This window comes from Pelophylax lessonae (genome assembly GCF_965119305.1).
Source record: "Pelophylax lessonae genome assembly, chromosome: 4".
Classification (NCBI taxonomy): Eukaryota; Metazoa; Chordata; class Amphibia; order Anura; family Ranidae; genus Pelophylax; species Pelophylax lessonae.
This window is the reverse complement of record NC_138771.1, coordinates 313,367,785-313,390,257: the sequence shown is the minus strand read 5'-3', so window position 1 is coordinate 313,390,257 and position 22,473 is coordinate 313,367,785. Positions and strand designations below refer to the sequence as shown.

The window sequence follows — 22,473 nt, the reverse complement described above, 5'->3', positions numbered from 1 at the left end:
GCAGAAGAGGATCGCGCTGGCTTCAGCTGCCAACATCCGAGATGGCAGCGCTGGAGAAGAAATTTTAAAGGTAAGTATTTCTTCTTGCAGGTAAGTGCGACCCGGGACAGTACAGAGTCTATCCATTGTGGAATGTACTAGCCCTGACTGTCCCGGGGGTATTTTTTTTTAAACATTTTTTTCATGGCCGGAAATCCGCTTTAAGTGAACTATAGAACAATCCACACACACACACGTTATGGAGATGGAGAGAGGAGAATATATTCTATAGTCCCAACACAGAAGGGGGAGATTTACTAAAATTGGTACATACAGAATATGGTGCAGTTGTGAATAGTAGCCAATCAGCTTCTAAATTTTATTGTCAAAGCTTAATTGAACAAAGCTGAAGTTAGAAGCTGATTGGCTACTATGCACAGCTGCACCAGATTCTGTGTGCACTAGTTTTAGTAAATATCCCCCTTTCTGTCCTATGGTAATATATCTATGACCTTTAAAACACTGGTAGTACTGTTTATGACTATTCAGTATTTTGCATGATTCACAAAAACAAGCTCTCTTAATTCTCAAAAGCTCAATACATTATTGAAAGAAAAGAAACTCAGCTGTCCTTTAGAATGTGAACACAAAGCCCAATAATGAGAAGTAGGCAGAACCCAAGTGGTGCACAATAAGGAGGGGGCTCATGTTTGCTACAAGACATAGATGTGTATTATTAGCATTCATAAATGAATACCAATAAAAGAAATTCAATGTGATATTTTTATTTACCGTATGTCTATTTCTGAATGGATGCTAGATTATCCAAAATGTTTTCCTAGATATTTGATTCTATCTATCTATCTATCTATCTATCTATCTATCTATCTATCTCTCTCTCTCTCTCTCTCTCTCTCTCTCTCTCTCTCTCTCTCTCTCTCTCTCTCTCTCTCTCTCTATCTATCTATCTATCTATCTATCTATCTATCTATCTATCTATCTATCTATCTATCTATCTATCTATCTATCTATCTATCTATCTATCTATCTATCTATCTATCTATCTATCTATCTATCTATCTATCTATCTATCTCTCTCTCTCTCTCTCTCTCTCTCTCTCTCTCTCTATCTATCTATCTATCTATCTATCTATCTATCTATCTATCTATCTATCTATCTATCTATCTATCTATCTATCTATCTATCTATATCTCTCTCTATCTATCTATCTATCTATCTATCTATCTATCTATCTATCTATCTATCTATCTATCTATCTATCTATCTATCTATCTATCTATCTATCTATCTATCTATCTATCTATCTATCTATCTATCTATCTATCTATCTATCTATCTATCTATCTATCTATCTATCTATCTATCTATCTATCTATCTATCTATCTATCTATCTATCTATCTATCTATCTATCTATCTATCTATCTATCTATCTATCTATCTATCTATCTATCTATCTATCTATCTATCTATCTATCTATCTATCTGTCTATCTATCTCTGTGTGTATGTGTCCATCTGTGTGCCCTTTGCTTTGTCAGGCCAGCTGTTTCTTTAACCACACATTTGGGGTATGATTTTCTAAAGGAAAGATTTTACACTTGATCAATAAAAGCTAGTTTTTGTTCTCTAAAATACATTCCCAGATAGTGCATAGTAAATTTGGATATTTTGATCTCAATTATAACACTGGCTCTGAACAGGGTCATTGCTAGATTATGGCAAACAGGGAAAGTGCCCTACTTCTTTTACTAAGGGCTCCAGGTGTCCTTTACAATAGTTGACACTATCCCAAGTGTGAATTTTTAATTCTGGTCTTTTTTTTTACCACTACTAGTATTTGCATTTTACCATTGCAGATTTTTAGGATCATATAGGCTAGATAAATATACCTGGATTTTTTAATTAAGGTGTTACTAAACTCACAGCAGTAAAATCAGTCTGTATATGCAGCAAAGCATGTCTGTTATACTCATAGTGGAACCTAAGGGGTTAATCCTCCACATTGTGTAAAAAGGATGTTTGATCCTGTCTTCTCTGATCTTCCCCTTCTTTGACTGTCCTCAATCTATCTGCTGATAAGATAGAGCCTTTGGAGTCACTCTGCACATGCTCAGTTTAGTGTGTATTGCTAGAGAATTTTATTTTCTTGGGAGGGTGCATGTGATCAGCATAGGGCCAACCAGCACTGTCCAGACAGAAGGGCAGGGGGCCTGCAGCCTCATAGGAAAGTCAGAGTAGAATGAAAAACAAGCTTTAACCAGTGCTCTGCCAGACACTCATAGGACAGTCAGAGTAGAATACAAAACGCCTCCTACAAGCTTTAATCGGATGCCGATAGAAGTCACAAGACTGCTATAACTGCTGATGAGAAACTTCAACGTTATCAGCTTTATTATTTATTTATTATTTCTTCTTTTTTTTTAAGTAATGTCGTACAGTTGATTTGTATGTACAGTCATCAGGAATTGGAAAATAAATTCACCCACGTTTTACTGTGGTATACCAGAAAGCCTTTCACATTTTAGTCTAAGTGCCAAGGGGTGCCCGAGGCCTTTTAGGAACCTAGAAACAAATTTGCCTCTGTCATTGCTAAGTTATTAAGGTTTGGTGGGTTTATTCAATACTATGAATTAAATGCAGAATTCCAGACCAAATTCTCAAACAAGCGATCTCAATTACATTTCCCATTTATGTTCCCTGGAACAAAAACAGACAAGCCGCTGCTCCAGGTGATTATAGTGATCCAGATAGCTGGCTGGACTGGGTGCTAGCCCCGGCTCGCATCCGTGAGCGTGAGATCAACACAGAAAAAGAACAACAGGTTTATTGTAGCATTTTGCTTCTTCAAAACCATTTTTTATAAAGCAAAATGTCTGTGTGAAACGCGTCACTTCCTTGCCAGTCTGGGTCCTTGTCCTGGTGGTAGTCCTGTATATGCTTAATAAATCTAGCGGACTGGCGTTGGTGTGCAGCCAATTCTTTTTTTCTGTTGATCTCATTTATGTTCCCTACTTTGGTTTTGTAGATGCAAACAACTTGCATATACATTTCCTTGATGCTTACAAAATCATGGTAATGGTACACTCCTATTAAACCCCCATAATAAAGACATAATAAAGTAGGGAAGTGTTATGTATTAAAAATTGTCAGTTAAAGCGTATCTAAAGACAAAACATTTTTTTAGTTTTGGAAGGGTTAAATCCCGTCTTAGGTTATTATTTACTGCCTGTGTCCCGTTTAGGCGATTTCTATTTACTTCCTGTCCTGGTGCCTAGGCAAAACAGGAAATAAGAAAAAATTGCTCCAAAGTGACTAGAATTTCCAGCCTAAAGAGTTCATAAGAACAGGTGTCTTATATGGAAGATTTTCCCTCACTTTTTGCTCTGGTGAAAGCTTCAACATATGGGACTTACCATTACTTTTTATTTCAGTGACAATAGTCCCCGGGGCAAATAAGTGAATCTTCCTTCTGAGGCCACAGACAGCAATAAAAACCTCAAATGGGGTCTACTTATCCTGTGTCTATCTAAATTTAAAAAAATGTATGCATCATATTGATCTAGCCGTTTGTGCCCAACAAGTGTGCAAGGGTAGATAGGGTGGTTGGTTGTCATGTCCTCAATGTTTGCCTCCTCATTGGGTGCCAAGCAAGGGTCACAAAGCAGGCCTACCTCAGAGTGGGTTCTTCTAGGGCTTCGCTAGGCACTGTGAATATGGCCACTGCTGTATACATGGGGTACCTTTACTTGAACAGGCGACTGAACTCTAATAAACTCCCTCAATGTATTTTACACCACCACATTTAGGAGGGACACACAGAATCTTGCCTTCTCCACCTGTCCAGTGTCTCACAGCTACCTCACTCTCCGTAATGGTAAGGAGCCCCGCCTTGCACCTAGCAATGACTCCATGCGTGCACCTCACCTAACTCTTCCTCTACTGTACCTGTGTACATGTTGGGGACCTCTGTGGTGCTGATTGGTTCCCGTTGCTATGGGAGATGGAAATGCTCACAGAGAGAGTGCCGACAACAACTCCTCCTGCAAGAAGCTGTCCCACCTGTCACATGTACAATCTTATGACAGGCTGCTAGAGAAGCCTTTGTTACCCTTGGTAACCACTTGATTGTACTTCACACTGTATTAATTCTTAGACTTATGTCTTCATACCCCAATGTACTTTAACTGACCCGAGCTGTTGATCATGCATGATAGTTACTTGCATTACACCCCTAGTAACTTTAGAACAGGCAGAGGTAAAGTTTCAAAGATTTACTAAAGAATATGTGAACAAAACAGTTCAACATAAAATGCAGTTTTTTCCTAACAACTCTAGTCCCTAACTTCAGGCTTGTGGCTGCCCCAGAATACCTGTAATAAAAAGAGTCCATTCTTGGTAACTTCAGGGAAGACTGCAAGTCCCAGGAATCTCCCTTAATAGCAGGAACTCTGAACTTGGCATGGCACCAGCGATTCAAACTCTGGCAATGGCAATGAGCCATTTCCACACATTTTTCTCTTTTTCCCTCGTCCTAGGTGGTTGCTTGCTGAACGGATTACATCTTCAGCTGTCAGCCTTTCCTTCTCCCCATGCGACTGGGCATCGTCTGGGCAGAGCCTCCTTCCTGAATTTATGAGCACAGGGAGGGGGGCAGAGCCCAACAGAAAGATACAAAGCCTGCCAAGAAAGACCTAGGACTCATATTAACTCTAACCCTTCTGGCTGGGGAAGCATACAACGCTACCTGCTTAACGTGGCCCACCTGCAGTCTAACCAGGTCCTGAGCACAGCAGGCTGCATGCTGAGTGACTGGCTCCAGCAGGTTTTAGTGCTGGAACTGCTGTCTGTCTGTAACAGCTGCAATTCAACGCTCCAACATTCCCTCCAGCCATGATCATTCCTCTGTCATGTGTTTAGGCAACAAAACTGCCATTGCACACTATGCCTCAGCTGGGGACCAAGGACTGCAGTGTGTCAACAGCTGCTGTGTGTACCCTTGCTCTACTGTAGGTTGGACAAATTGCAGACACTTTTTAGTTCTTTCCACAGAAGGAAACATATAACTGGCTGTGCTGTCTGTCTAATATACAGCTATAATAAATATAAAGTACATGTTAACAAATTTTAATAAATAAAAACTACATATCTGTTTATAAAACATATTTCCAGGTAGGCCTGGCTTTGCTGTCTGGCAGGGCTGCGCAAATCTCAGATCTGTAAAAGCAGAGTCTTGCTGCTCACAGGCGAACCAGCAGGCTATAATCCAAGTCAATAGTCTGGGAGGGGTGAAGGGTGACACGCTCTGTCACTTCCATAGAACTCAAGATAAGCAAAAACTTCAGATTAGAGATCGACCTATTATCGAGGGCCGATATTGACTTTTGCCGATATATCTGTATCTGCCCGATATTGCCGATATTCCAAATATTGCTCATGTAAGGGTAAAATTATGTCACATAGCATTATTCCGTTTACAAATGTTATTGAATATGCCACTCACATATGTACAAATTAAAGATAGAAAAAATTCCACATTAGCAGATCTGCTGGCAGATCGGTATCTCTCACCCACTTGCCGTAACTGATACCCGGGTGATACTGTTCCGTTCGGCATACGATGACGATCTCGGCGTGACCACGCACGTGACCTCCGAGATCGTATGCCGGACGGAGCGGTATCACCCGGGTGTCACTTACGTCAAGTGGGAGAGAGACGGAGCAGTATCGGATGGGTGGGAGATGGAGCGGGTGAGAGACAGAACAGTATTGAGTGGATGCCGAATGGAGCGGTATCACCCGGGTATCACTTACGGCAAGTGGGTGAGAGATACCGATCTGACAGCAGATCTGCTAATGTGGAATTACTTATATCTTTAATTTGTACATATGTGAGTGGCATATTCAATAACATTTGTAAACAGAATTGTGCTATGTGACATCATTTTACCCTTACATGAGCATCACCACCTAATAGTTGGAGGAGGAGAAGACTAGTGTTGGACCCTGACATAGGATGAACAAAATATCGGCCAATATCGGCCGATACCGATATGCGATGGCCAAAATATCGGTATCGGCAACGAAAAACCGATATTGGTCAATCCCTACTTCAGATAGATGCACTCCCAAAAATAATGCTAAAATGGCTTTATTAGCAAAAAAACAGGAAGCATTACGAAACAGGCATGTGGGCAGGGGAGGAAAAAGAAGGGGTGACGTGTTTCACATAATAACTGTGCTTTATCAAATCCACCATGCCTACATGTCTGTTTTGTAATGCTTTTTTTTTTTTTTTTGCTAATAAAGCCATTTTTAAATTATCTTTGGGAGTGCAGCCATCCAAAGTTTTTGCAAACCTCGGATCTGGATGAACAAAAATAAAAATCCTTTGGCAGGTAAAACTGCTCTCATAGATTTCAACTATGCCTTTAGCGACTTTAAAAAGTTTTCTCTAGAATGCTCTATACAGCAAACCAAAACGAGGGACAATTGAACATGATAAAGGAGCAGAAGGACTTGGCTCCAAAAGATGGACAGCTGGGGGATATGAATTAGCTGTTTTCTATTTCAGAACATGATGACAGCAGCCATACCTTTCTAGAGCTTATAGCCAGAGGACCACCTGTAATCAACTTAATCACAAAGTCGCCAGTAGCAGCACTACATCTCTTCATGCTAATAGATATACAGTATATATATGCGAATATATATGTATCAAGAGATCATTCTATTTTCATGGCTTTCTAAAATAATATAGCATTAGTTTCTTTATTATCATCTTTAGCTATGTTTCAAACACTCGTGATATCTCTATACTGTTACGCCTGCAAGGCGAAAAAATAAAAGAACTGTCAGGCAAAAAAAAATTTTTATACGAGCATTCTTAGCAATGTGATAAGCATAATGCACTTTAACGTATCAGAGGCTTACAGATCAGTGTGAGCTGCAGTGAACTGAGCTGGCAGGCATGACTCATACCACAATGGAGGCAGGTAGGAATAAAAACACAGGCCTTTGCTGCTTGTGAAATCCATGAATCATATTGGCCGAAGATATTACATTTTGACTGCTTTTTAGCTACCTTGTCATCTCCAAAAAATGTTTGCCTATTGTAGCCCGGCTACATTTTCCTCCCTTTCTCCTGACATTTTGGAAAATCTCCGATAAACGATCATTCCGAATTGAACAAGGAAAAGGGAAAGCACATTTTAACACATGTGCACTGCATTTACAGGCTGGAGTTCAGGATAAAGATTGCACAGGACTCCCCCTGCATATCTCTCAAGACCTGTCATTCTCCATGAGACATCTGCCTGTATATCACTGCAGTCAATAGATTTAAATTAGTTAACAAAGAGGTAGAGAATGAGAAGGTTTGGGATTCTGTGACGACTGCCAAAAATGGCATATTGCATTCTCAGTGTGAACAATGAATGGCGCACAAAAAAAATAAAACAAGCATCGTTAAGAGAACATATGCACTGACAAATGTACCTAAATATGACTTCATATCATGAGTTCAATTTAAAGGTCATCCCCACCAAAAACCAATAAATCAGCTTGTGGTAGATGCTGGTTGAATCAATCGCCCACTCGCCTGGCTTTGTAATGGCTGAAGCTGTCAAACAGAACTGGGAGTTCTGGTGGGAAGAGCTTGCTAATGGATTACCTAATCGGTATTAAAAGCAAACATAATATTCAGTTTGCAAATAGCCAGGAAATATCAGAAATCTCATTTTGCACACAGTGTGTGAAAACAACTGAAATGTGAATTCTGTTTTTTTTTTTTTTTGTCAATAGGTTAGTGCCTCTATATAGCTATATATAATATGTATATCCTTAATCCTTTGTAAAAAATCAGGCTTTGTGCAAGTCAGGATTAGAGCTGTGGCATTTGCTGATGCCTGTGTGTTATGAGATGGTCAAGTCGCATAGTTCTTCTAAAAGTCAATAGCATTGTCTGGCAGCTTATGTACAGCTATAAGATGCATTATGTCAGTATCTTAGGAGGCTGCAGGCAAATGGGACGTCATTTTCCCCTAGTACTGGGATATTTCCTTAAAAAAAAGTATTGCAGAAATAAAATAATAGCCAAGTGTGAGAGAGGAGAGGGGAAGGGGGGAGTGAAATGATGGGAGGGTGAAGGTCCACTTTAGGCTCCATTCACATTCGCGAATGGGGCTGATAGCGATTACATGCAGAAGATCCAGCTGGGGTTTCTGAAGATTTCAATGGGGATGCCCAGTTGAAAGCAATGTGAGGCTGACAGGTCCCACAGTTAATCGTGGCCACTCGCATGTGATCGCTCATAGAGAGATTACCTGTGAATGATCAGCCTTCGATACAGACAGTCTGTTTCTGGGGCCAGTTGTTTGCAAGTAATCGCTTCATGAGAAATTCAATTTAAGTGGCCTTGATTAGCTGCAGAAGCTGTCAGCTTCCCATTGCTTTCAATGGGGCTTCCTCCCGCAACTAATCCCCGGGAACCCCTGCTGGGTCTTCTGCATGTAATCCCTAATGGTCCTATTCACATGTGAATGGAGCTTTGATGTTTACTGCTCTCTGTGACCTTATTGGGTACATTTCCTCTCTCCTTCTTTGTTATGGACACCTAGAAAAGACGTGAGAAAAAAAAATCCCCAACAGGGGCACAGGAATTAATAAAATTTGTAGTCTAGGGGAAGGCTTACATGCCTTTTTTGCTTTTACTTGCCATTTATATCCTCTGAGATTTTTTTTTTTTACTTTCTGTCCTGGTCACAATGGGAAACAAAGTAAAGCCCCGTACACACGTACTGATCGTCGGCCGAACGATCGGCCGTCTTTTGTCCAGGGCTGTCGTGTCTGTTGAAAACTGCAAAAGACTGCACACGAATTTTGTCGGCCAACAACAGCCGACTGCAGAAGTGATGTCATGTGATGGTTAACTTTCCTTGTCTTTTTTCTTTTCTGAGCATGCCCAGTCTTGTTAATCTGCTGTCTGTCGGCCGAAATCTGTACTGACTGGCGAACAATCGGCCGTTCTGGTGTTGGCCAACAAAAATTTTAATGCCTGCACGACAGATTCTGTTCGGCCAAAAATGCGCTGTCGGCTGTCGGAAGCATCATACTAACAAGCCTACAATCGGCCGATCGGTCGTCGGCCGAATATTTACGGCCGACAATCGGTACGTGTGTACGGGGCTTTAGGTGAAATCTCCTCATTGGAGCTTCTGACTGCAAAAAACTATAAAAGCATTTTGCTGTATTTATGCATGTAGTAACCACTGCTTGCACTTGTACCTATAGGTAAGCTTATAATAAAGCTTAACTGTGGGTACAAGGAATATCTCCTAAACTCGCGGTGTTTAGGCAGGGCTTTTTATCTCAGAAAGCAATGTGAGGCTGACAGGTCCCACAGTTAATCGTGGCCACTTTTTTTCTCAGAAAAAAAGGTGCAGGAACCCAACCACGACCCCCCCCAAACCCCCTCCCAAAACTGGCCAAAATTTCACTAACAGTGGGAGGGTCTTAAAGGGACATCAAATACCAGGAGTGCAGAGTTCGGTGGGGCTACACACAGAGTGCAGAGTTCATGGTTGTGCTACAATCAGAGTTCGGGAGTGTGCTACGTATACAGTGCAGAGTTCAGGGGTGATCTACGTATACAGTGCAGAGTTCAGGGGTGATCTACGTATACAGTGCAGAGTTCAGGGTTGTGCTATGTGCAGAGTTTGGAAGTGTGCTACATATACAGTGCAGAGTTCAGGGGTGCACTACACACAGAGTACAGAGTTCAGCCTTCTTCCACAGCTTTTTAGTTCTGCATCCCCCATCCACATCTCACTTTTACCCCTCTTCTTCTCTAGTACCTCCCCTCACACTGTAGATGGCTTCGCCTCTCTCACTTGCAGGGAGATCATCCAGTGGGGGTGTCAGCATTTGCACTGCACCCAAGGCTCCGACATCTCCTTTGTCCCCATACTGCTCTTGGAAAACACAGGAAGCCAGACCTCTGTGTTTATGAGTGATAGTGGTGAGCAGGGAGCAGAGGGCCTGAGCCGAAGGTGGTGGAACTAAGTTCCACCAAGTTCCAGCTTAAAAAAAGACCTGTGTTTAGGAGATATTCACTATTCTGCAGGCAGCAGAAGACGGTATGCTGTCCCTTCAGAGTGCTGTTCTGAGGCAGTGACGGCATTGCGGCTTGGCCATTCAAAGGCTGGAGCCCTCAACTCCAAAAGGAAGACCAGATGAGAATGAAAGCCCTGTAAGCGGTGATAGCATGCCCCTGGGGGGCTTCGTTTTATGGCAAGTGCTTTTATAACGTGCTAGTAGTTGATGCATATTAGCACATTATGCCATTAGCTTGCAGGAGACAATTTACTACTGCTTTAACAACAGCACCTGTGTTTACAGTTTTATTAAAATGAATGTGATCAACAAAGGAATTGTTACTGGATGAAAACTAAATGCAGACAGGTGAAAAAAACACACGTCTTACATACATTTTCACTCTTTGAAGAGAAACTTTACCCGGGAGGGTAGAACTAAAAGCCAGAAGCTACAAATACTGAAGGTGCTGACCTTAAAGAAACAAATACAAGTACCAGTCCGAAAAAGCCCAGCATTGTCTTCCTGGCAGCTAATTCTTCTCAGGGCTTTTGGCCTCCAGCACTGCCATCTTGGATTTGGAGGCAGCTGTGACTCACAGCTGGCTCTCCACTGTGCATGTGTGAGATAAATAGGTGCAGGAAGACTGGTCCCATAGCCTGCTGGGATTTATGACATTATCTCAGGAGACTGCAGACAGGAGGGTAGACTGAGGCAACATAACCCACACTTAGTGGTAGTTACTGTAAGCAAAAACGTTTGTTAGAGGTGGGAGAAAGAAGAGAATATCAGAAACAATTGTTTTTGGCCAGAAAATAAAAAAGAGAGGGGTGCCAAGCCAACTATAATGTAGTAAGCGAGTTTATTGTAGAGATCAAAAAAAGGTAAAAGTTACACTCGCAAAAAAATGTAGATAAAAGTGTGTCTCTTAAATCAGTGTGCAGTGGCTGCTGTACCAAAGTTGCTGCAGCCAGGCACTATAGACAGAGGAAGACACTGGCGCAATAAGACACAGAAGACACCACCGGACAGGGGCGGACTGACCATTTGGGGATTAGGGCACTGCCCGAGGGCCCAGGGTCAGTAGGGGGCCCCATGAGAGGCTACACACTACAGAAAGAAGCCAGGAACTTCCATGCAGGCTATGCTGTGGTAGATATTTAAATGCCCACTCTATGTGGCTGAGCTGCAATTTGTAGGTGGGGCTTTGTGTGGCTTGAGTGTGGACACAGGGGGCCCCATGATCTCTGATTGCCCGGGGGCCCCATGAGTTGTCAGTCCACCCCTGCCACCGGATGATGTTCTCACACTGCCAGGACATGTGTAGTCCCAAGGGATGTCGGGAAATGCATTTCGGAGGCTAGGATCAGCCTCCTTCCTCAATCTAACTACTACCCATGCTTCCAGGATTACATACATGTCCGTCACCTTTAGTATTTGGGTGAAGGTTATCATGGACAAAACAATAAAAATTCCAGGTGTGAACAAAGCTCTATAAATTAAGTGTTGTACCACAGTCCGTGTTTGCTGTAGAAATATAAAGACTTCCACGTGCCATTACTGTTGTTTTTGAAGTTCTCATTTCACACATTAGTCAGAATTGATAGAGTTAGTTGGTTGGGGTATGGGTGCATTACATTTCTCTCTAGGCTTTAAACTAATGTTAGCCAAAGGGCTATTGCCTAGAGGTATGGAATTGGAAAGGCTCAAGAAAAAAATACATTTTGGTGATTTTCTCCTTTTGACAAATGCAGCAGATTTACTACAGTATCAGCGTTTCATTCCTCAGTGAGTATTATGAAGTGGCAAGCAGGCACTTACAGGCTATAAAGAAATTGATATATTCTTCCATATGCACTTACAGATCCTTTTGAGAAAAGTAAGATGGATCGTTTTAGGCTATGACTAAATCAGTTGTTTGATTATGATACGAGTGTCATTCATTTTTGTTGTGCCCATTTTCTATCATACGATTACGCTTAAAGGGATTGTAAAGGCAGAAGCTTTTTCTATGCATTAAGATAAAAGGACCTTCTGTGTGCAGCAGCCCCCCCTAATACTTACCTGAGCCCATCTTTATCCAGCGATGTTGCAGGAGTTGCTCAGCCCAGGACTCTCCTCTTCATTGGCTGAAACATCAGTGCGGCGCGATTGGCTCCCACTGCTGTCAATTAAAGTCAGTCAGCCAATCAGGAGAGAAAGGGGGCGGGGTTGTGGCTCCGTGTCTGAATGGACACAAGGAGTTGTGATTCGGCTTGGGTGCCCCCATAGCAAGCTGCTTGCTGTGGGGGCACTCAACAGGAGGGAGGGGCCAGGAGCACAGAAGAGGGAACTGAGAAGAGGAGGATCCAGGCTGCTCTGTGCAAAACCAACTGCATAGAGCAGGTAAGTATAACATGTTTGTTATTTTTATTAATTTTTTTTTTTAAACGAGACTTTACAGTCACTTTAAAGTCTTACCAAATCCTCCATTTAAAAAACTACGTTTGAATCCAACATAATGCCCTAAACATCACCACTTTATTTGAATTAACGAACCATCTTTTCTTTTCTGTTTTCTTTCTCATTAATGTACTTTCTATCCAGGGAGACTGTTTACCCTTAAAGTAATTGTAAAGGTTTGATTTTTTCATTTTTGTTAAAATACCAAACATATCATACTTAACTGCTCTGTGCAGTGGTTTTGCATAGAGCAGCACCAATCTACCTCTTCTCGCTGGTGCTCCTGCCCCCCCCCCCCCTGCGGAGTGCCCCCACAGCAAGCCTCATTCCCTGAGCTGCAGTGCATAGAGTGCAAAAAGGTAAAAAAATGTCTTCCTTCACAATCACTTTAAAGTGGTTCCGAAGGCAGAAGGTTTTTATTGTAATGCATTTTGTGGATTAAGATTAAAACCTTCAGTGTGCAGCAGCCCCCCCTCAGCCCCCCCTAATACTTACCTGAACCCCATCATGATCCAGCGATGAGCATGAGTGTCTCTCCCTCCTGATTGGCTGAGAAACAGTGGCAGCGCCAATGGCTCCCGCTGCTGTCAATCAAAGTCAGTTAGCCAATGAGGAGAGAGAGGGGAGAGCGGCTGAACTGCGGCTCTGTGTCTGAATGGACACACAGAGCTGTGACTCAGCTCAGGTGTCCCCAAAGCAAGCTGCTTGCTGTGGGGGCACTTGACAGGGGGGAGGGGCCAGGAGCACAAAAAGAGGGACCAGAGAAGAGAAGGATCTGGGCTGCTCTGTGCACAGACCAGGTAAGTATTAGAAAAAAAAAACAAGACTTTAGTGTCACTTTAAAGGTTTATTCCACCTTTGTGACAGTGTTTCATGATCCCTGAAATCTCATTGCATATAAGCTGCCCATTTGCACCTACACTCTGACTGGGGCAAAGCACAGGAGCCCATTCCTGCTCTGTGTAACGTCATTAGAGTGCGGCTTCAAACAATGGGCCATTGTCTAATGACGTTACATGAGTCCAACAAGTTTATTTGTTGGATAGCACACACAGCATCCACCTTAAGGGCCGTACAATCTTGATGAAAATCGGACGAAATATCCTCTGATTTTTCTCTGTCTTCTCAGCGTTCATTACCGTTTTTAGTCGACATTGTATAAATGTTCACGAAATTTCTCGTCTGATTTTTCTTTTTTTTGATCTTTAGATCATGCGCGGTCTTTCGTATCCGATTTTTCACGGACGTACTGCATACACATTAAACGAAAATCGGTCGTCTGGGGACGGACGAAAAAAATTTTGGTGTTTGTCCCTTCGTTTTTTTTTCGTTGAAAATGTCGGCATCGGCTGCTGGAAGTTGTGTACACACTAGCCGAAAATCGGACGATTTCACATCGGGCGGGAATTTTCGGCAGATTTTCTACTAGTGTGTACCCTGCTTTAAGTTATCCCCCCCCCCCCCCTAGAGGTTTGAAGCGTATTCTTTTTTTGTTACATTCATGTTTAGGATGAAATATGTTCACATAACTCAACCCCCAATTCTCAAACTGCCCCCAACAAACCTGAATGGAGGAGTTTTCCCTACTGCAACATTTTTTTTTTTTGTTTTAATTTGGTGCAGATGTGCATTGCTTCACCCTAAATGCCTTTAACTTCTACTTTTTAGTTACAAATAGTGCATGTGTATTGTGGTCATGTATTGTGCTCTCTTTACACTAAGAATCCCAAGATCCATTGTGTTTGCTAACTATAAAAATGATAGCATTACAATTTCCAGTCTTTCATGTTGGTACATCCAACAGGCATTGGCTGCCGAAGATTAGCATACCCACTGCCATGCATGAACCAGTGAACGGTGCTGTGCAGATGGCGATTAATGAATGGAAGGCTTTCTGCACTTTTATGTGCTGGCACTGAATAGGTCAGAGTGTAGTCCATCTTTGGAAAGGGACAAGGAGGGTGGCTCATTTCTTCATACAATGGTACCATGTACCCTGTACACTGAAAGTAACCGCCCTCATAATGGAAATTTGAACTAAGCATTTTATTAACAACTTAAGGTCTGCCCTTTAGCAGTTTTACTGCTACAGGGCAGCACCTCTGTGCCTGATGCAGGGCCTTCTCTAATATTGATTGGACCCTGGGCAAACATTTCTTGGACACTCCTGAGTCCACTTATAAACAATTTTTGGGCAGTGTGGACTTAAGGGGAAGCTGCTTTGGGCCCCACAACAATAATTTGCAGCTGCCCCTTTTGTCCTGTGTTAAAGAGGGCCCTGGCCTGATGAAGTACATATACATGATCTACACTTTCTGGTAATGGGCACTGCCACCAGCTCGTTACCGCTGTGACTACAGACAGTGGGAGCCTATTGGCAGGTACCATGGACTTGATGTCCACTGGCACCAGCCGATCATCCTGCAGAGAGACAGAACGGCTGTCTGCCTATGTAAACAAGGCAGATTGCTGTTCTGACAGGAGGGGAGGCATGGGACCTGTGTCTCTGCAAAACAGGGACTAGGATTCAAGCCTTTCCCTAGTAAAAGCACCTCCCATAGTGTAGTAAAATGCTGGTTAGGCACACAGGTAAACCTTTGATCGCCCCTGATGTTAATTCCTTCCCAGCCAATGTCATTAGTACAGTGACAGAGCATATTTTTTTAGCACTAATCGCTGTGATAATGTCACCGGTCCCAAGTGTAAAAAATGTCAGTTAGTCTCTGAATGTCAACAGCAATATCGCTGACCTGCTATGATCAACGCAATAACTAGTAAAAAAAAATAAAAATATTCCATAATTTGTAGATGCTACAACTTTTGCGCAAACCAATCAATATACGCTTATTAGGATTTTTTTTACCAAAAATATGAAGAGTACATATTGGTCTAAATTTATGAAGAAATTCAATTTTTTTAAATTATTGGATATGTTTTAAAGCATTTTTTTTAAGAGTTTTTTTTCAAAATTGCTGTTTTTTTCTTTTTTTTAATAGTGCAAAAAATGAAAAACGCTGAGGTGATCAAATGCCATCAAAATAAATCTCTATTTGTGGGGAAAAACGGACATACATTTTATTTGGGTACAGATTTGCACGACCGCGCTATTGTCAGTTAACCACTTGCCAACCACCTGCCGCAGTTTTAGGGGTCGACGTTAGGTCGCGGGAGTGGTGCTGTGTGGCGAGCGCACTTCTGCCCTCACTAGGCAGCGGGGATGCCAATCCACGGGACTGCCGGCCGCGATTGCCACCGAGCACCCGCGATCACTCCCCGCTGAGAGAGAAGGACGGTCAGCTGTTGTAAACACAGCTGACCGTTGTTCTCTCTGAAATGATCACCTTCTATATAGGATCACAGGTCTCTATGATAATTTCACAAGTCCCTCCCCCCCATATTTATAAAACATGCCCCTAGGCTCACAATTAACACTTTGATCACCCCCAGGTTAACCCCTTCCCTGCCAGTGTCATTATTATAGTGCATATTTGTTAGCACTGATTACTGTAGTAATGTCACTGAACCCCCAAAAGTGTCAAAAATGTCAGTTGGGGTCTGATCTGTCCACCACAAAGTTGCAGTCCCGCTAAAAATTGCAAAACGCCGCCATTACTAGTAAAAAAAAATAAATAAATAAAAATGATATAAATCTTTCCCCTAGTTTGTAGACGCGATAACTTTTGCTCAAACCAATCAAAATATTGTGATTTGTTTTACCAAAAATATGTAGCAGAATACAAATTGGCCTAAAAGGATGAAAAAAATTAGTTTTTTACATTTTGGGGGGGGGGGGATGTTATATAGCAGAATGTGAAAAATATATATATTTTTTTTTTCAGAATTGTCGCTCTTTTTTTTGTTTATAGCACAAAAAATAAAAATCGCACAGGTGATTAAATACCACCAAAAGAAATCTCTATTTGTAGGGAAAAAAAAGGACAACCATTTTTATTTCAGTACAGTGTTGAACGACCATGCAATTTTTCGTTAAAGTAACACAGCGCTGGATCGCAAAAAAATGGCCTGGTCATTAAGGGGGCAAATCCTTCAGGTCCAGAACTGGTAACACAGTGCTGTATCGCAAAAAAAATTAAGGGGGGTAAATATTCTGGAGGTCAAGTGGCTAATGTCTTTTTCTAGATGTGCTGTCTGCCATTACAAGGTACAAAGATGACATCACACAACCATGATTATTATTTTTTGGGTTTAGTGACAATTTGTTTTGCTGTCCTTTTCAATGGTAGCACCACTTTGAACTATCTTGTTTACCGTGTGCCTTTTCTTTTTTTTTTTTTTTTTTTTTTTATCTTTTTGTATTTCTTTTGTTTTGCTCTTTTTAAAAAAAATAATGAGCAAATGCATTTTATAGTGTTTCGCAGGGTAGATATCTCAAACAAACAATCTTGTTTTTTTCAGCTATGGCAGAATTCCAGCCGCTGCTTTCCCACAGGTAGACTCAATAAATTTCATCAGGTACTTGTGGCCGTGCTGCTTGCCCTGTTTGATCCTGCCAGAGGCTCCCCCCGCTGCCTGCAGGCCTTTCAATCAGGCACAGGCGGCTGGAAACTGAACTCTTCTCGATCGCTCGTGTCTGCACTTAACTTCTAATGAAAAACAAACGTAGTGTGACCAACAAGGGACATTTCTCACAGCGCCGGGGGAGGAGGGTGGTCATGGCATGCTAACTCCGGCACAAGCTTGATGGAGCGAAGACCCCCTCCCTCATCGACAAGAGGCCAGAGGCGGCGACAGAGACACCGAACCTTCGGGCTTTGTCTGTCCCTTTGCCTGAGTGTTTGCTTCACTGTCTTGTCCCTTCTCTTCATGTCTCAGAACGTCTAGTGGAGAATCGCAGTCTGCCCCCCCCCCCCACCACCCCGCATCCCATTCAGTATGCTATGAAGAAATCCTTTCTTTCCCGAGTAAAGAATTTAATTTCAATCTGGTGGAGAGACCTGTGCTCTTTTGAAAATGTATGCAGTAGCACGGAAGGATGATTTGTTGGTTTGTCACCGTGTTAAACGCTTAAGATGTGCTCAAGTGAGACAAAGTTGCGGTGCAGACAAACACGCCACTCGTGTACTGCAAATATAAGAAACATGTGCGACAGCTTGATGCCGCGCCATATAATATTACAGCGCTGATTCATAGGAGCAAATTGCTTTGCCATTTTTTTATGTAAATCTCATTTTCACCATGAACTGTTAGTAATAATTAAATATGGTTTGATCCCTCTAATTATTAATGACTTACTGTTAAACGATTTGCTGTACATCATGAACATTTCAGTCAAATGAATTGCTGAAAACTACAGGGCCTTGAAGCAAAATCTCTCCGAACAAAACCCTTTGCCCTCGAAGAGCTATTTTTAATAAATGTCAAGTTTATCAATTTCCGTAAGCCTATCAGAGAGAAGAGAAAAGGATTATGAGGGCAAGGGAAATGATGCTGAATCTAGTAAACAAGGGTGGAGAGTGACCAAGCTTTGGCCCTCTGACCTGTTGTCCCACTAGCATTTTTTTCTTTTTGCCTTTTCTTGATTATTCTCACTACACTTCTGTGATTTGTATTCATAAAATGTCTAATTTATACATATTTCTCTTGAAACTAATGTAGCACTGCCCCCTAGATGACTTCTGGTGATTGACACTTTTGGATTCCCCTGGGTTACCCGTAGCAACTGCATGCAGAATTCTTAACACTTTATGTTCTTGGCTCAATCAATGATCAGTCTAGGGGTAGATGTTTTTGTTGTTTTTATTTTATATTGGGATGGGAGAAGGGATGAGTGGGATACTCCAACCTTGAACTATTTACAAATTCTGAGGACTTCTAACTTGAGGATGCGGCAAGGCCTTTACTTCATCCTGCCACTTGAATGAAGCTGTAGTAAATGTTTCTGTTTGTATTTCTCTTTAGGGTACTCCCTCAGTACCCCCTTTCTCTATACCGGCTGACACCCGTCCACTGACTACACTCTCCAGAGTGGTCCCCTGCCTGGGCAGACCCTTGGGCAAAATCCTCTGTACTCATGGTACTGCTTTCCAGATTCTCGCAGTGCCCCAACTCCTCAGTCAGCTCTCCTGGACCTCTGGGCTTAGCTCCACACTGTAGGTTCACCAGGCTGACTGCCTGTGACCATCACCAACTGCTGCAGAAGAGGAGGCAGCTGCCACCCTCCTTCTGGGACTTTGCTTCCCGCCAAAGACCTTTACCTCATGTGCCCCTGGCTTTTTATGCCCTGCCCCACAATGCACCGAGACAAACAGTCTGTGTCAATCCCGGGGGCTGTATCAAAAGCCTGCGTGTCATTGGCCAGGTTTCCTCCACTATCCAATGTGCCTCCCTATTGGATCAGCTGGGGACACTCCCCCAGACCAGATGAATCACACATTGGGCACCCAGAGCAGACCTAACTCACAGATCCTGCTCTCGGGTAGGCAGAGTGCGATATAGAATTTACCTGCTGTTTCTCTAATAGCCAAAACTATACTCACTCTCTAGCACCTGTCTATGAGGGTGCTACACTTATATTGTATTCTTGCATTGATTTCAGTAGTGACGCTGGTGGCAAGATCTCCATATTTGTTATCTGTCCCATAGACCCTAGACCAGTGATGGCGAACCTTGGCACCCCAGATGTTTTGGAACTACATTTCTCATGATGCTCAACTACACTTCAGAGTGCATGAGCATCATGGGAAATGTAGTTCTAAAACATCTGGGTGCCAAGGTTCGCCATCACTTCCCTAGACCACTGAAGTGTGGGGAAGAAGAAGCCGGGGGGGGGGGGGGGCTAGCTGTGAGGAGGAACGGAAAATAGTAGCCTGACTACAAGGAATTAATTTAGTGGCCCAGAGTTGGTCTTTAAAGGGCAAAGGAAAAAAATGAATGATTTGCCCTACTAACATCTAAAATATGAAAAAGAATGTTTTTGGTAAACCAAAAAAAAAATGTTCCTGAAAAAAATATGATATAAGAAAGAAATATAATATAATATGCATCAAATCTTTGTAGTGTACAGAGTTCCAAAACATTTTTTGGATAGTGAAGGGCCCTGTGATGTTCTTTTGTGCTGCCTGTGTCTAAATTCCCTTCACTTTTAGTCCTAGAGACATAGCAGTATGTAAGGCCTCTTTCATGCAGGTAGAAAATTTCAACACCCTCTAAAAAGTGATCTGTGGTAGATCACGTCTCGTTTCTTTGGAAATTCTCAGGGGTATTTTTTCTGTCCCAAAAGGGATTTTAGATTGAACTACTATGATGCAACTGCTAAAACCGAGTGTGGCTAAGGCATGGTTGCAGTGCAGTCCCATTGACTGCAATAGGAGAGTTTGACAATTAGTGCTACCTGTAAACCTAGACATGTAGACATGTTGGGTTAAATTTGTTGCACTGGAAAGAATTATGGACACCACAATGTGAACTCACTCCTCCTACTGTCATGTAAATTTTTAGATGGGCAGTTGGAGGCCTTAAAATGCAAATCAACTTTCTGCTTTCACCATCGCTCTACCACCAGTGTGAACTAGGACTAAAAGAAGATCTTGCTAAAGTGAGGGATGTATTCATTTTTAGACAGCTGTCACCAGAAAAGGTTTAGCAATAGGCAGCAATAAACATCCAATGTGGGTTATAACCCTTTCACATTATACATACATGCATACTACAAAAGGAGTTTCACTTTAACATACACTTTAACCACTTCCCGCTAGGAGGCCATCATATGACATTCTGGACTTTGGGTGGAGATATCTGAATGATGCCTGCAGCTGCAGACATTATTCAGATATCTTTTTTTTAGCCGGGGATTTCCTGCAATGTAAAAGCTAGCATAGCGGCTGTTTAGCCGCTCGATTGCTTTTACAGGCGGCGGGAGGGGGCGTGCGATCGGAGAGCCGGAGTAGGAACCTGCCGGTGGTGGTGGTTTACCATAGAGTTGGCCGTGGACCAGATGGTCCCTGGCTATCTCTATAACTCTTGGAGGTCGGAAATGACGTCCTGACGTCACTTCTGGTGCCAGCAGATCTAAACACCGTGTTTTTTTTTTTTTGATCTTAGGCTTTCCAGCATAGAGGAGAGATATGGTGACTAATAGACCCCAGATCTCTCCGTAAAGAGGACCTGTCAAGCCCTATTCCTATTACAAAGGATGTTTATGTTCCTTGTAATAGAAATAACAATAATTTAAAAAACAAAATGTAAGGAAAAGTGTAAAACAAAATGATCAAAATCAAATAAACAATATAATTTTTATTATTTTTTTAAAGCGCCCCCATCTCGTGCTCGCTCTCAAAAGCGAACACATATGTAGGTCACACCCGCATATATAAACGGCGTTCAAACCACACATGTGAGGTATCGTTGCGAATGAGAGTAATAATTCTAGTTGAAGACTTTCTCTGTAACTGTAAACAAGTAACCTGTACCAATTTAGCCTATAGATATTTTTAAGTTCCGAAGTTTAGCGCCATTCCACGAGTGTGTGCAATTTTAAAGTGTGACATGTTAGGTATTTATTTACTTGGCATAGCATCATCTTTCACATTATACAAAATAATTTGGCTAACTTGTGTTTTGCTTTATTTTTATAATTCATGAAAGTGATTTTTTTTCAAAAAATTTGCATTTGAAAAATTGCTGCGTAAATACCGTGTGACATAATAAATTGCAACAACCGCAGTTTTATTCCCTAGGGTCTCTGCTAAAAAGAAATATATAATGTTTGGAGTGCTAAGTAATTTTCTAGCAAAAAAACACAGATTTTCACATATTTGGGAGAAATGTACGAATTGGTCAGGATGGCAAGTGATTAAACCGCTAACCCAAAACAAGTATGCAGATAAGGTTTTATGACTTGCTTGTTTATATACTTGTTTTAGGTTGGATTGCCAATGTATTAAAGCCAGAGGATAAGTAACACAGTAAGAAAATTAGCATTTTCATAGTGAAAAACTTTTCCCTTTTTCTTTAACCACTTCAGGACCAGAAGGATTTACCCCCTTAACCTTCCTAGCGGTATTCCCGAGTGTGGCTTAGGGTTAAATTTCAGTGCCAAAAGCGGTAACCCAGAGCCACACTCTTATACACATGTATATATATATATATATATATATATATATATATATATATATATATATTCACGTATATATATATATATATATATATATATATATATATATATATATACAGTATGTATATAAGTATACATACTTACATACTTTAACTTATTTATAGTTTTTTTATTATATTAGAATTTATGATTTTGTGTTTCAAACTTTATCATACCCGAGATGTTATAAAGAACGCACAGTAAAAAAAAATCATATACAAATAGTTGTTTTGGGCTGCTCATTCTTAAGAATTACATGCAAAATAATGGTATCACTTTCAGCACCTAAAATCCGAAAGAATCATACCGCCAGGGAGGTTAATGACCAGGCCATTTTTTGCGATACGGCACTGCGTTACTTTAACTGACAATTGTCGTGCAACGCTGTACCCAAATAAAATTGATGTCCTTTTTTCCTCACAAATAGAGCTTTTTTTTTGGTGAGCTGTGATCAACTCTGGAATTTTTATTTTCTGTGCTATAAACACAATTCTGAAGAAAAAAAAACAATATTTTTCACATTCTGCTATATAGCATTCTCAAAAAAAAAGGGCAATAAGTGTATTTTGATTTGTTTGTACAAAAGGTATCTTGTCTATAAATTAGGGGAAAGTTTTAGTCACTTTTATGCATTTATTTTTTACTAGTAATGGCGGTGATCGGTGATTTATAGCGGTACTGCGACATTGCAGCGGACAGATCGGACCCCTAACTGATATTTTTGACACTTTTGGGGGGATCAGTGACATTACTACAGTAATCAGTGCTAAAATATGCACTGTTATTGTACTAATGACACTGGCAGGAAAGGGGCTAACACCAGGGGCA

General features: G+C 41.6%; 1 protein-coding gene across 1 annotated transcript in view; it reads right to left on the bottom strand.

The window, feature by feature from the left end:
• UNC5A (unc-5 netrin receptor A) overlaps positions 1-22,473 on the bottom strand; it is a 623,577-nt gene that overhangs the window by 342,203 nt on the left and 258,901 nt on the right. The window lies entirely within an intron of this gene.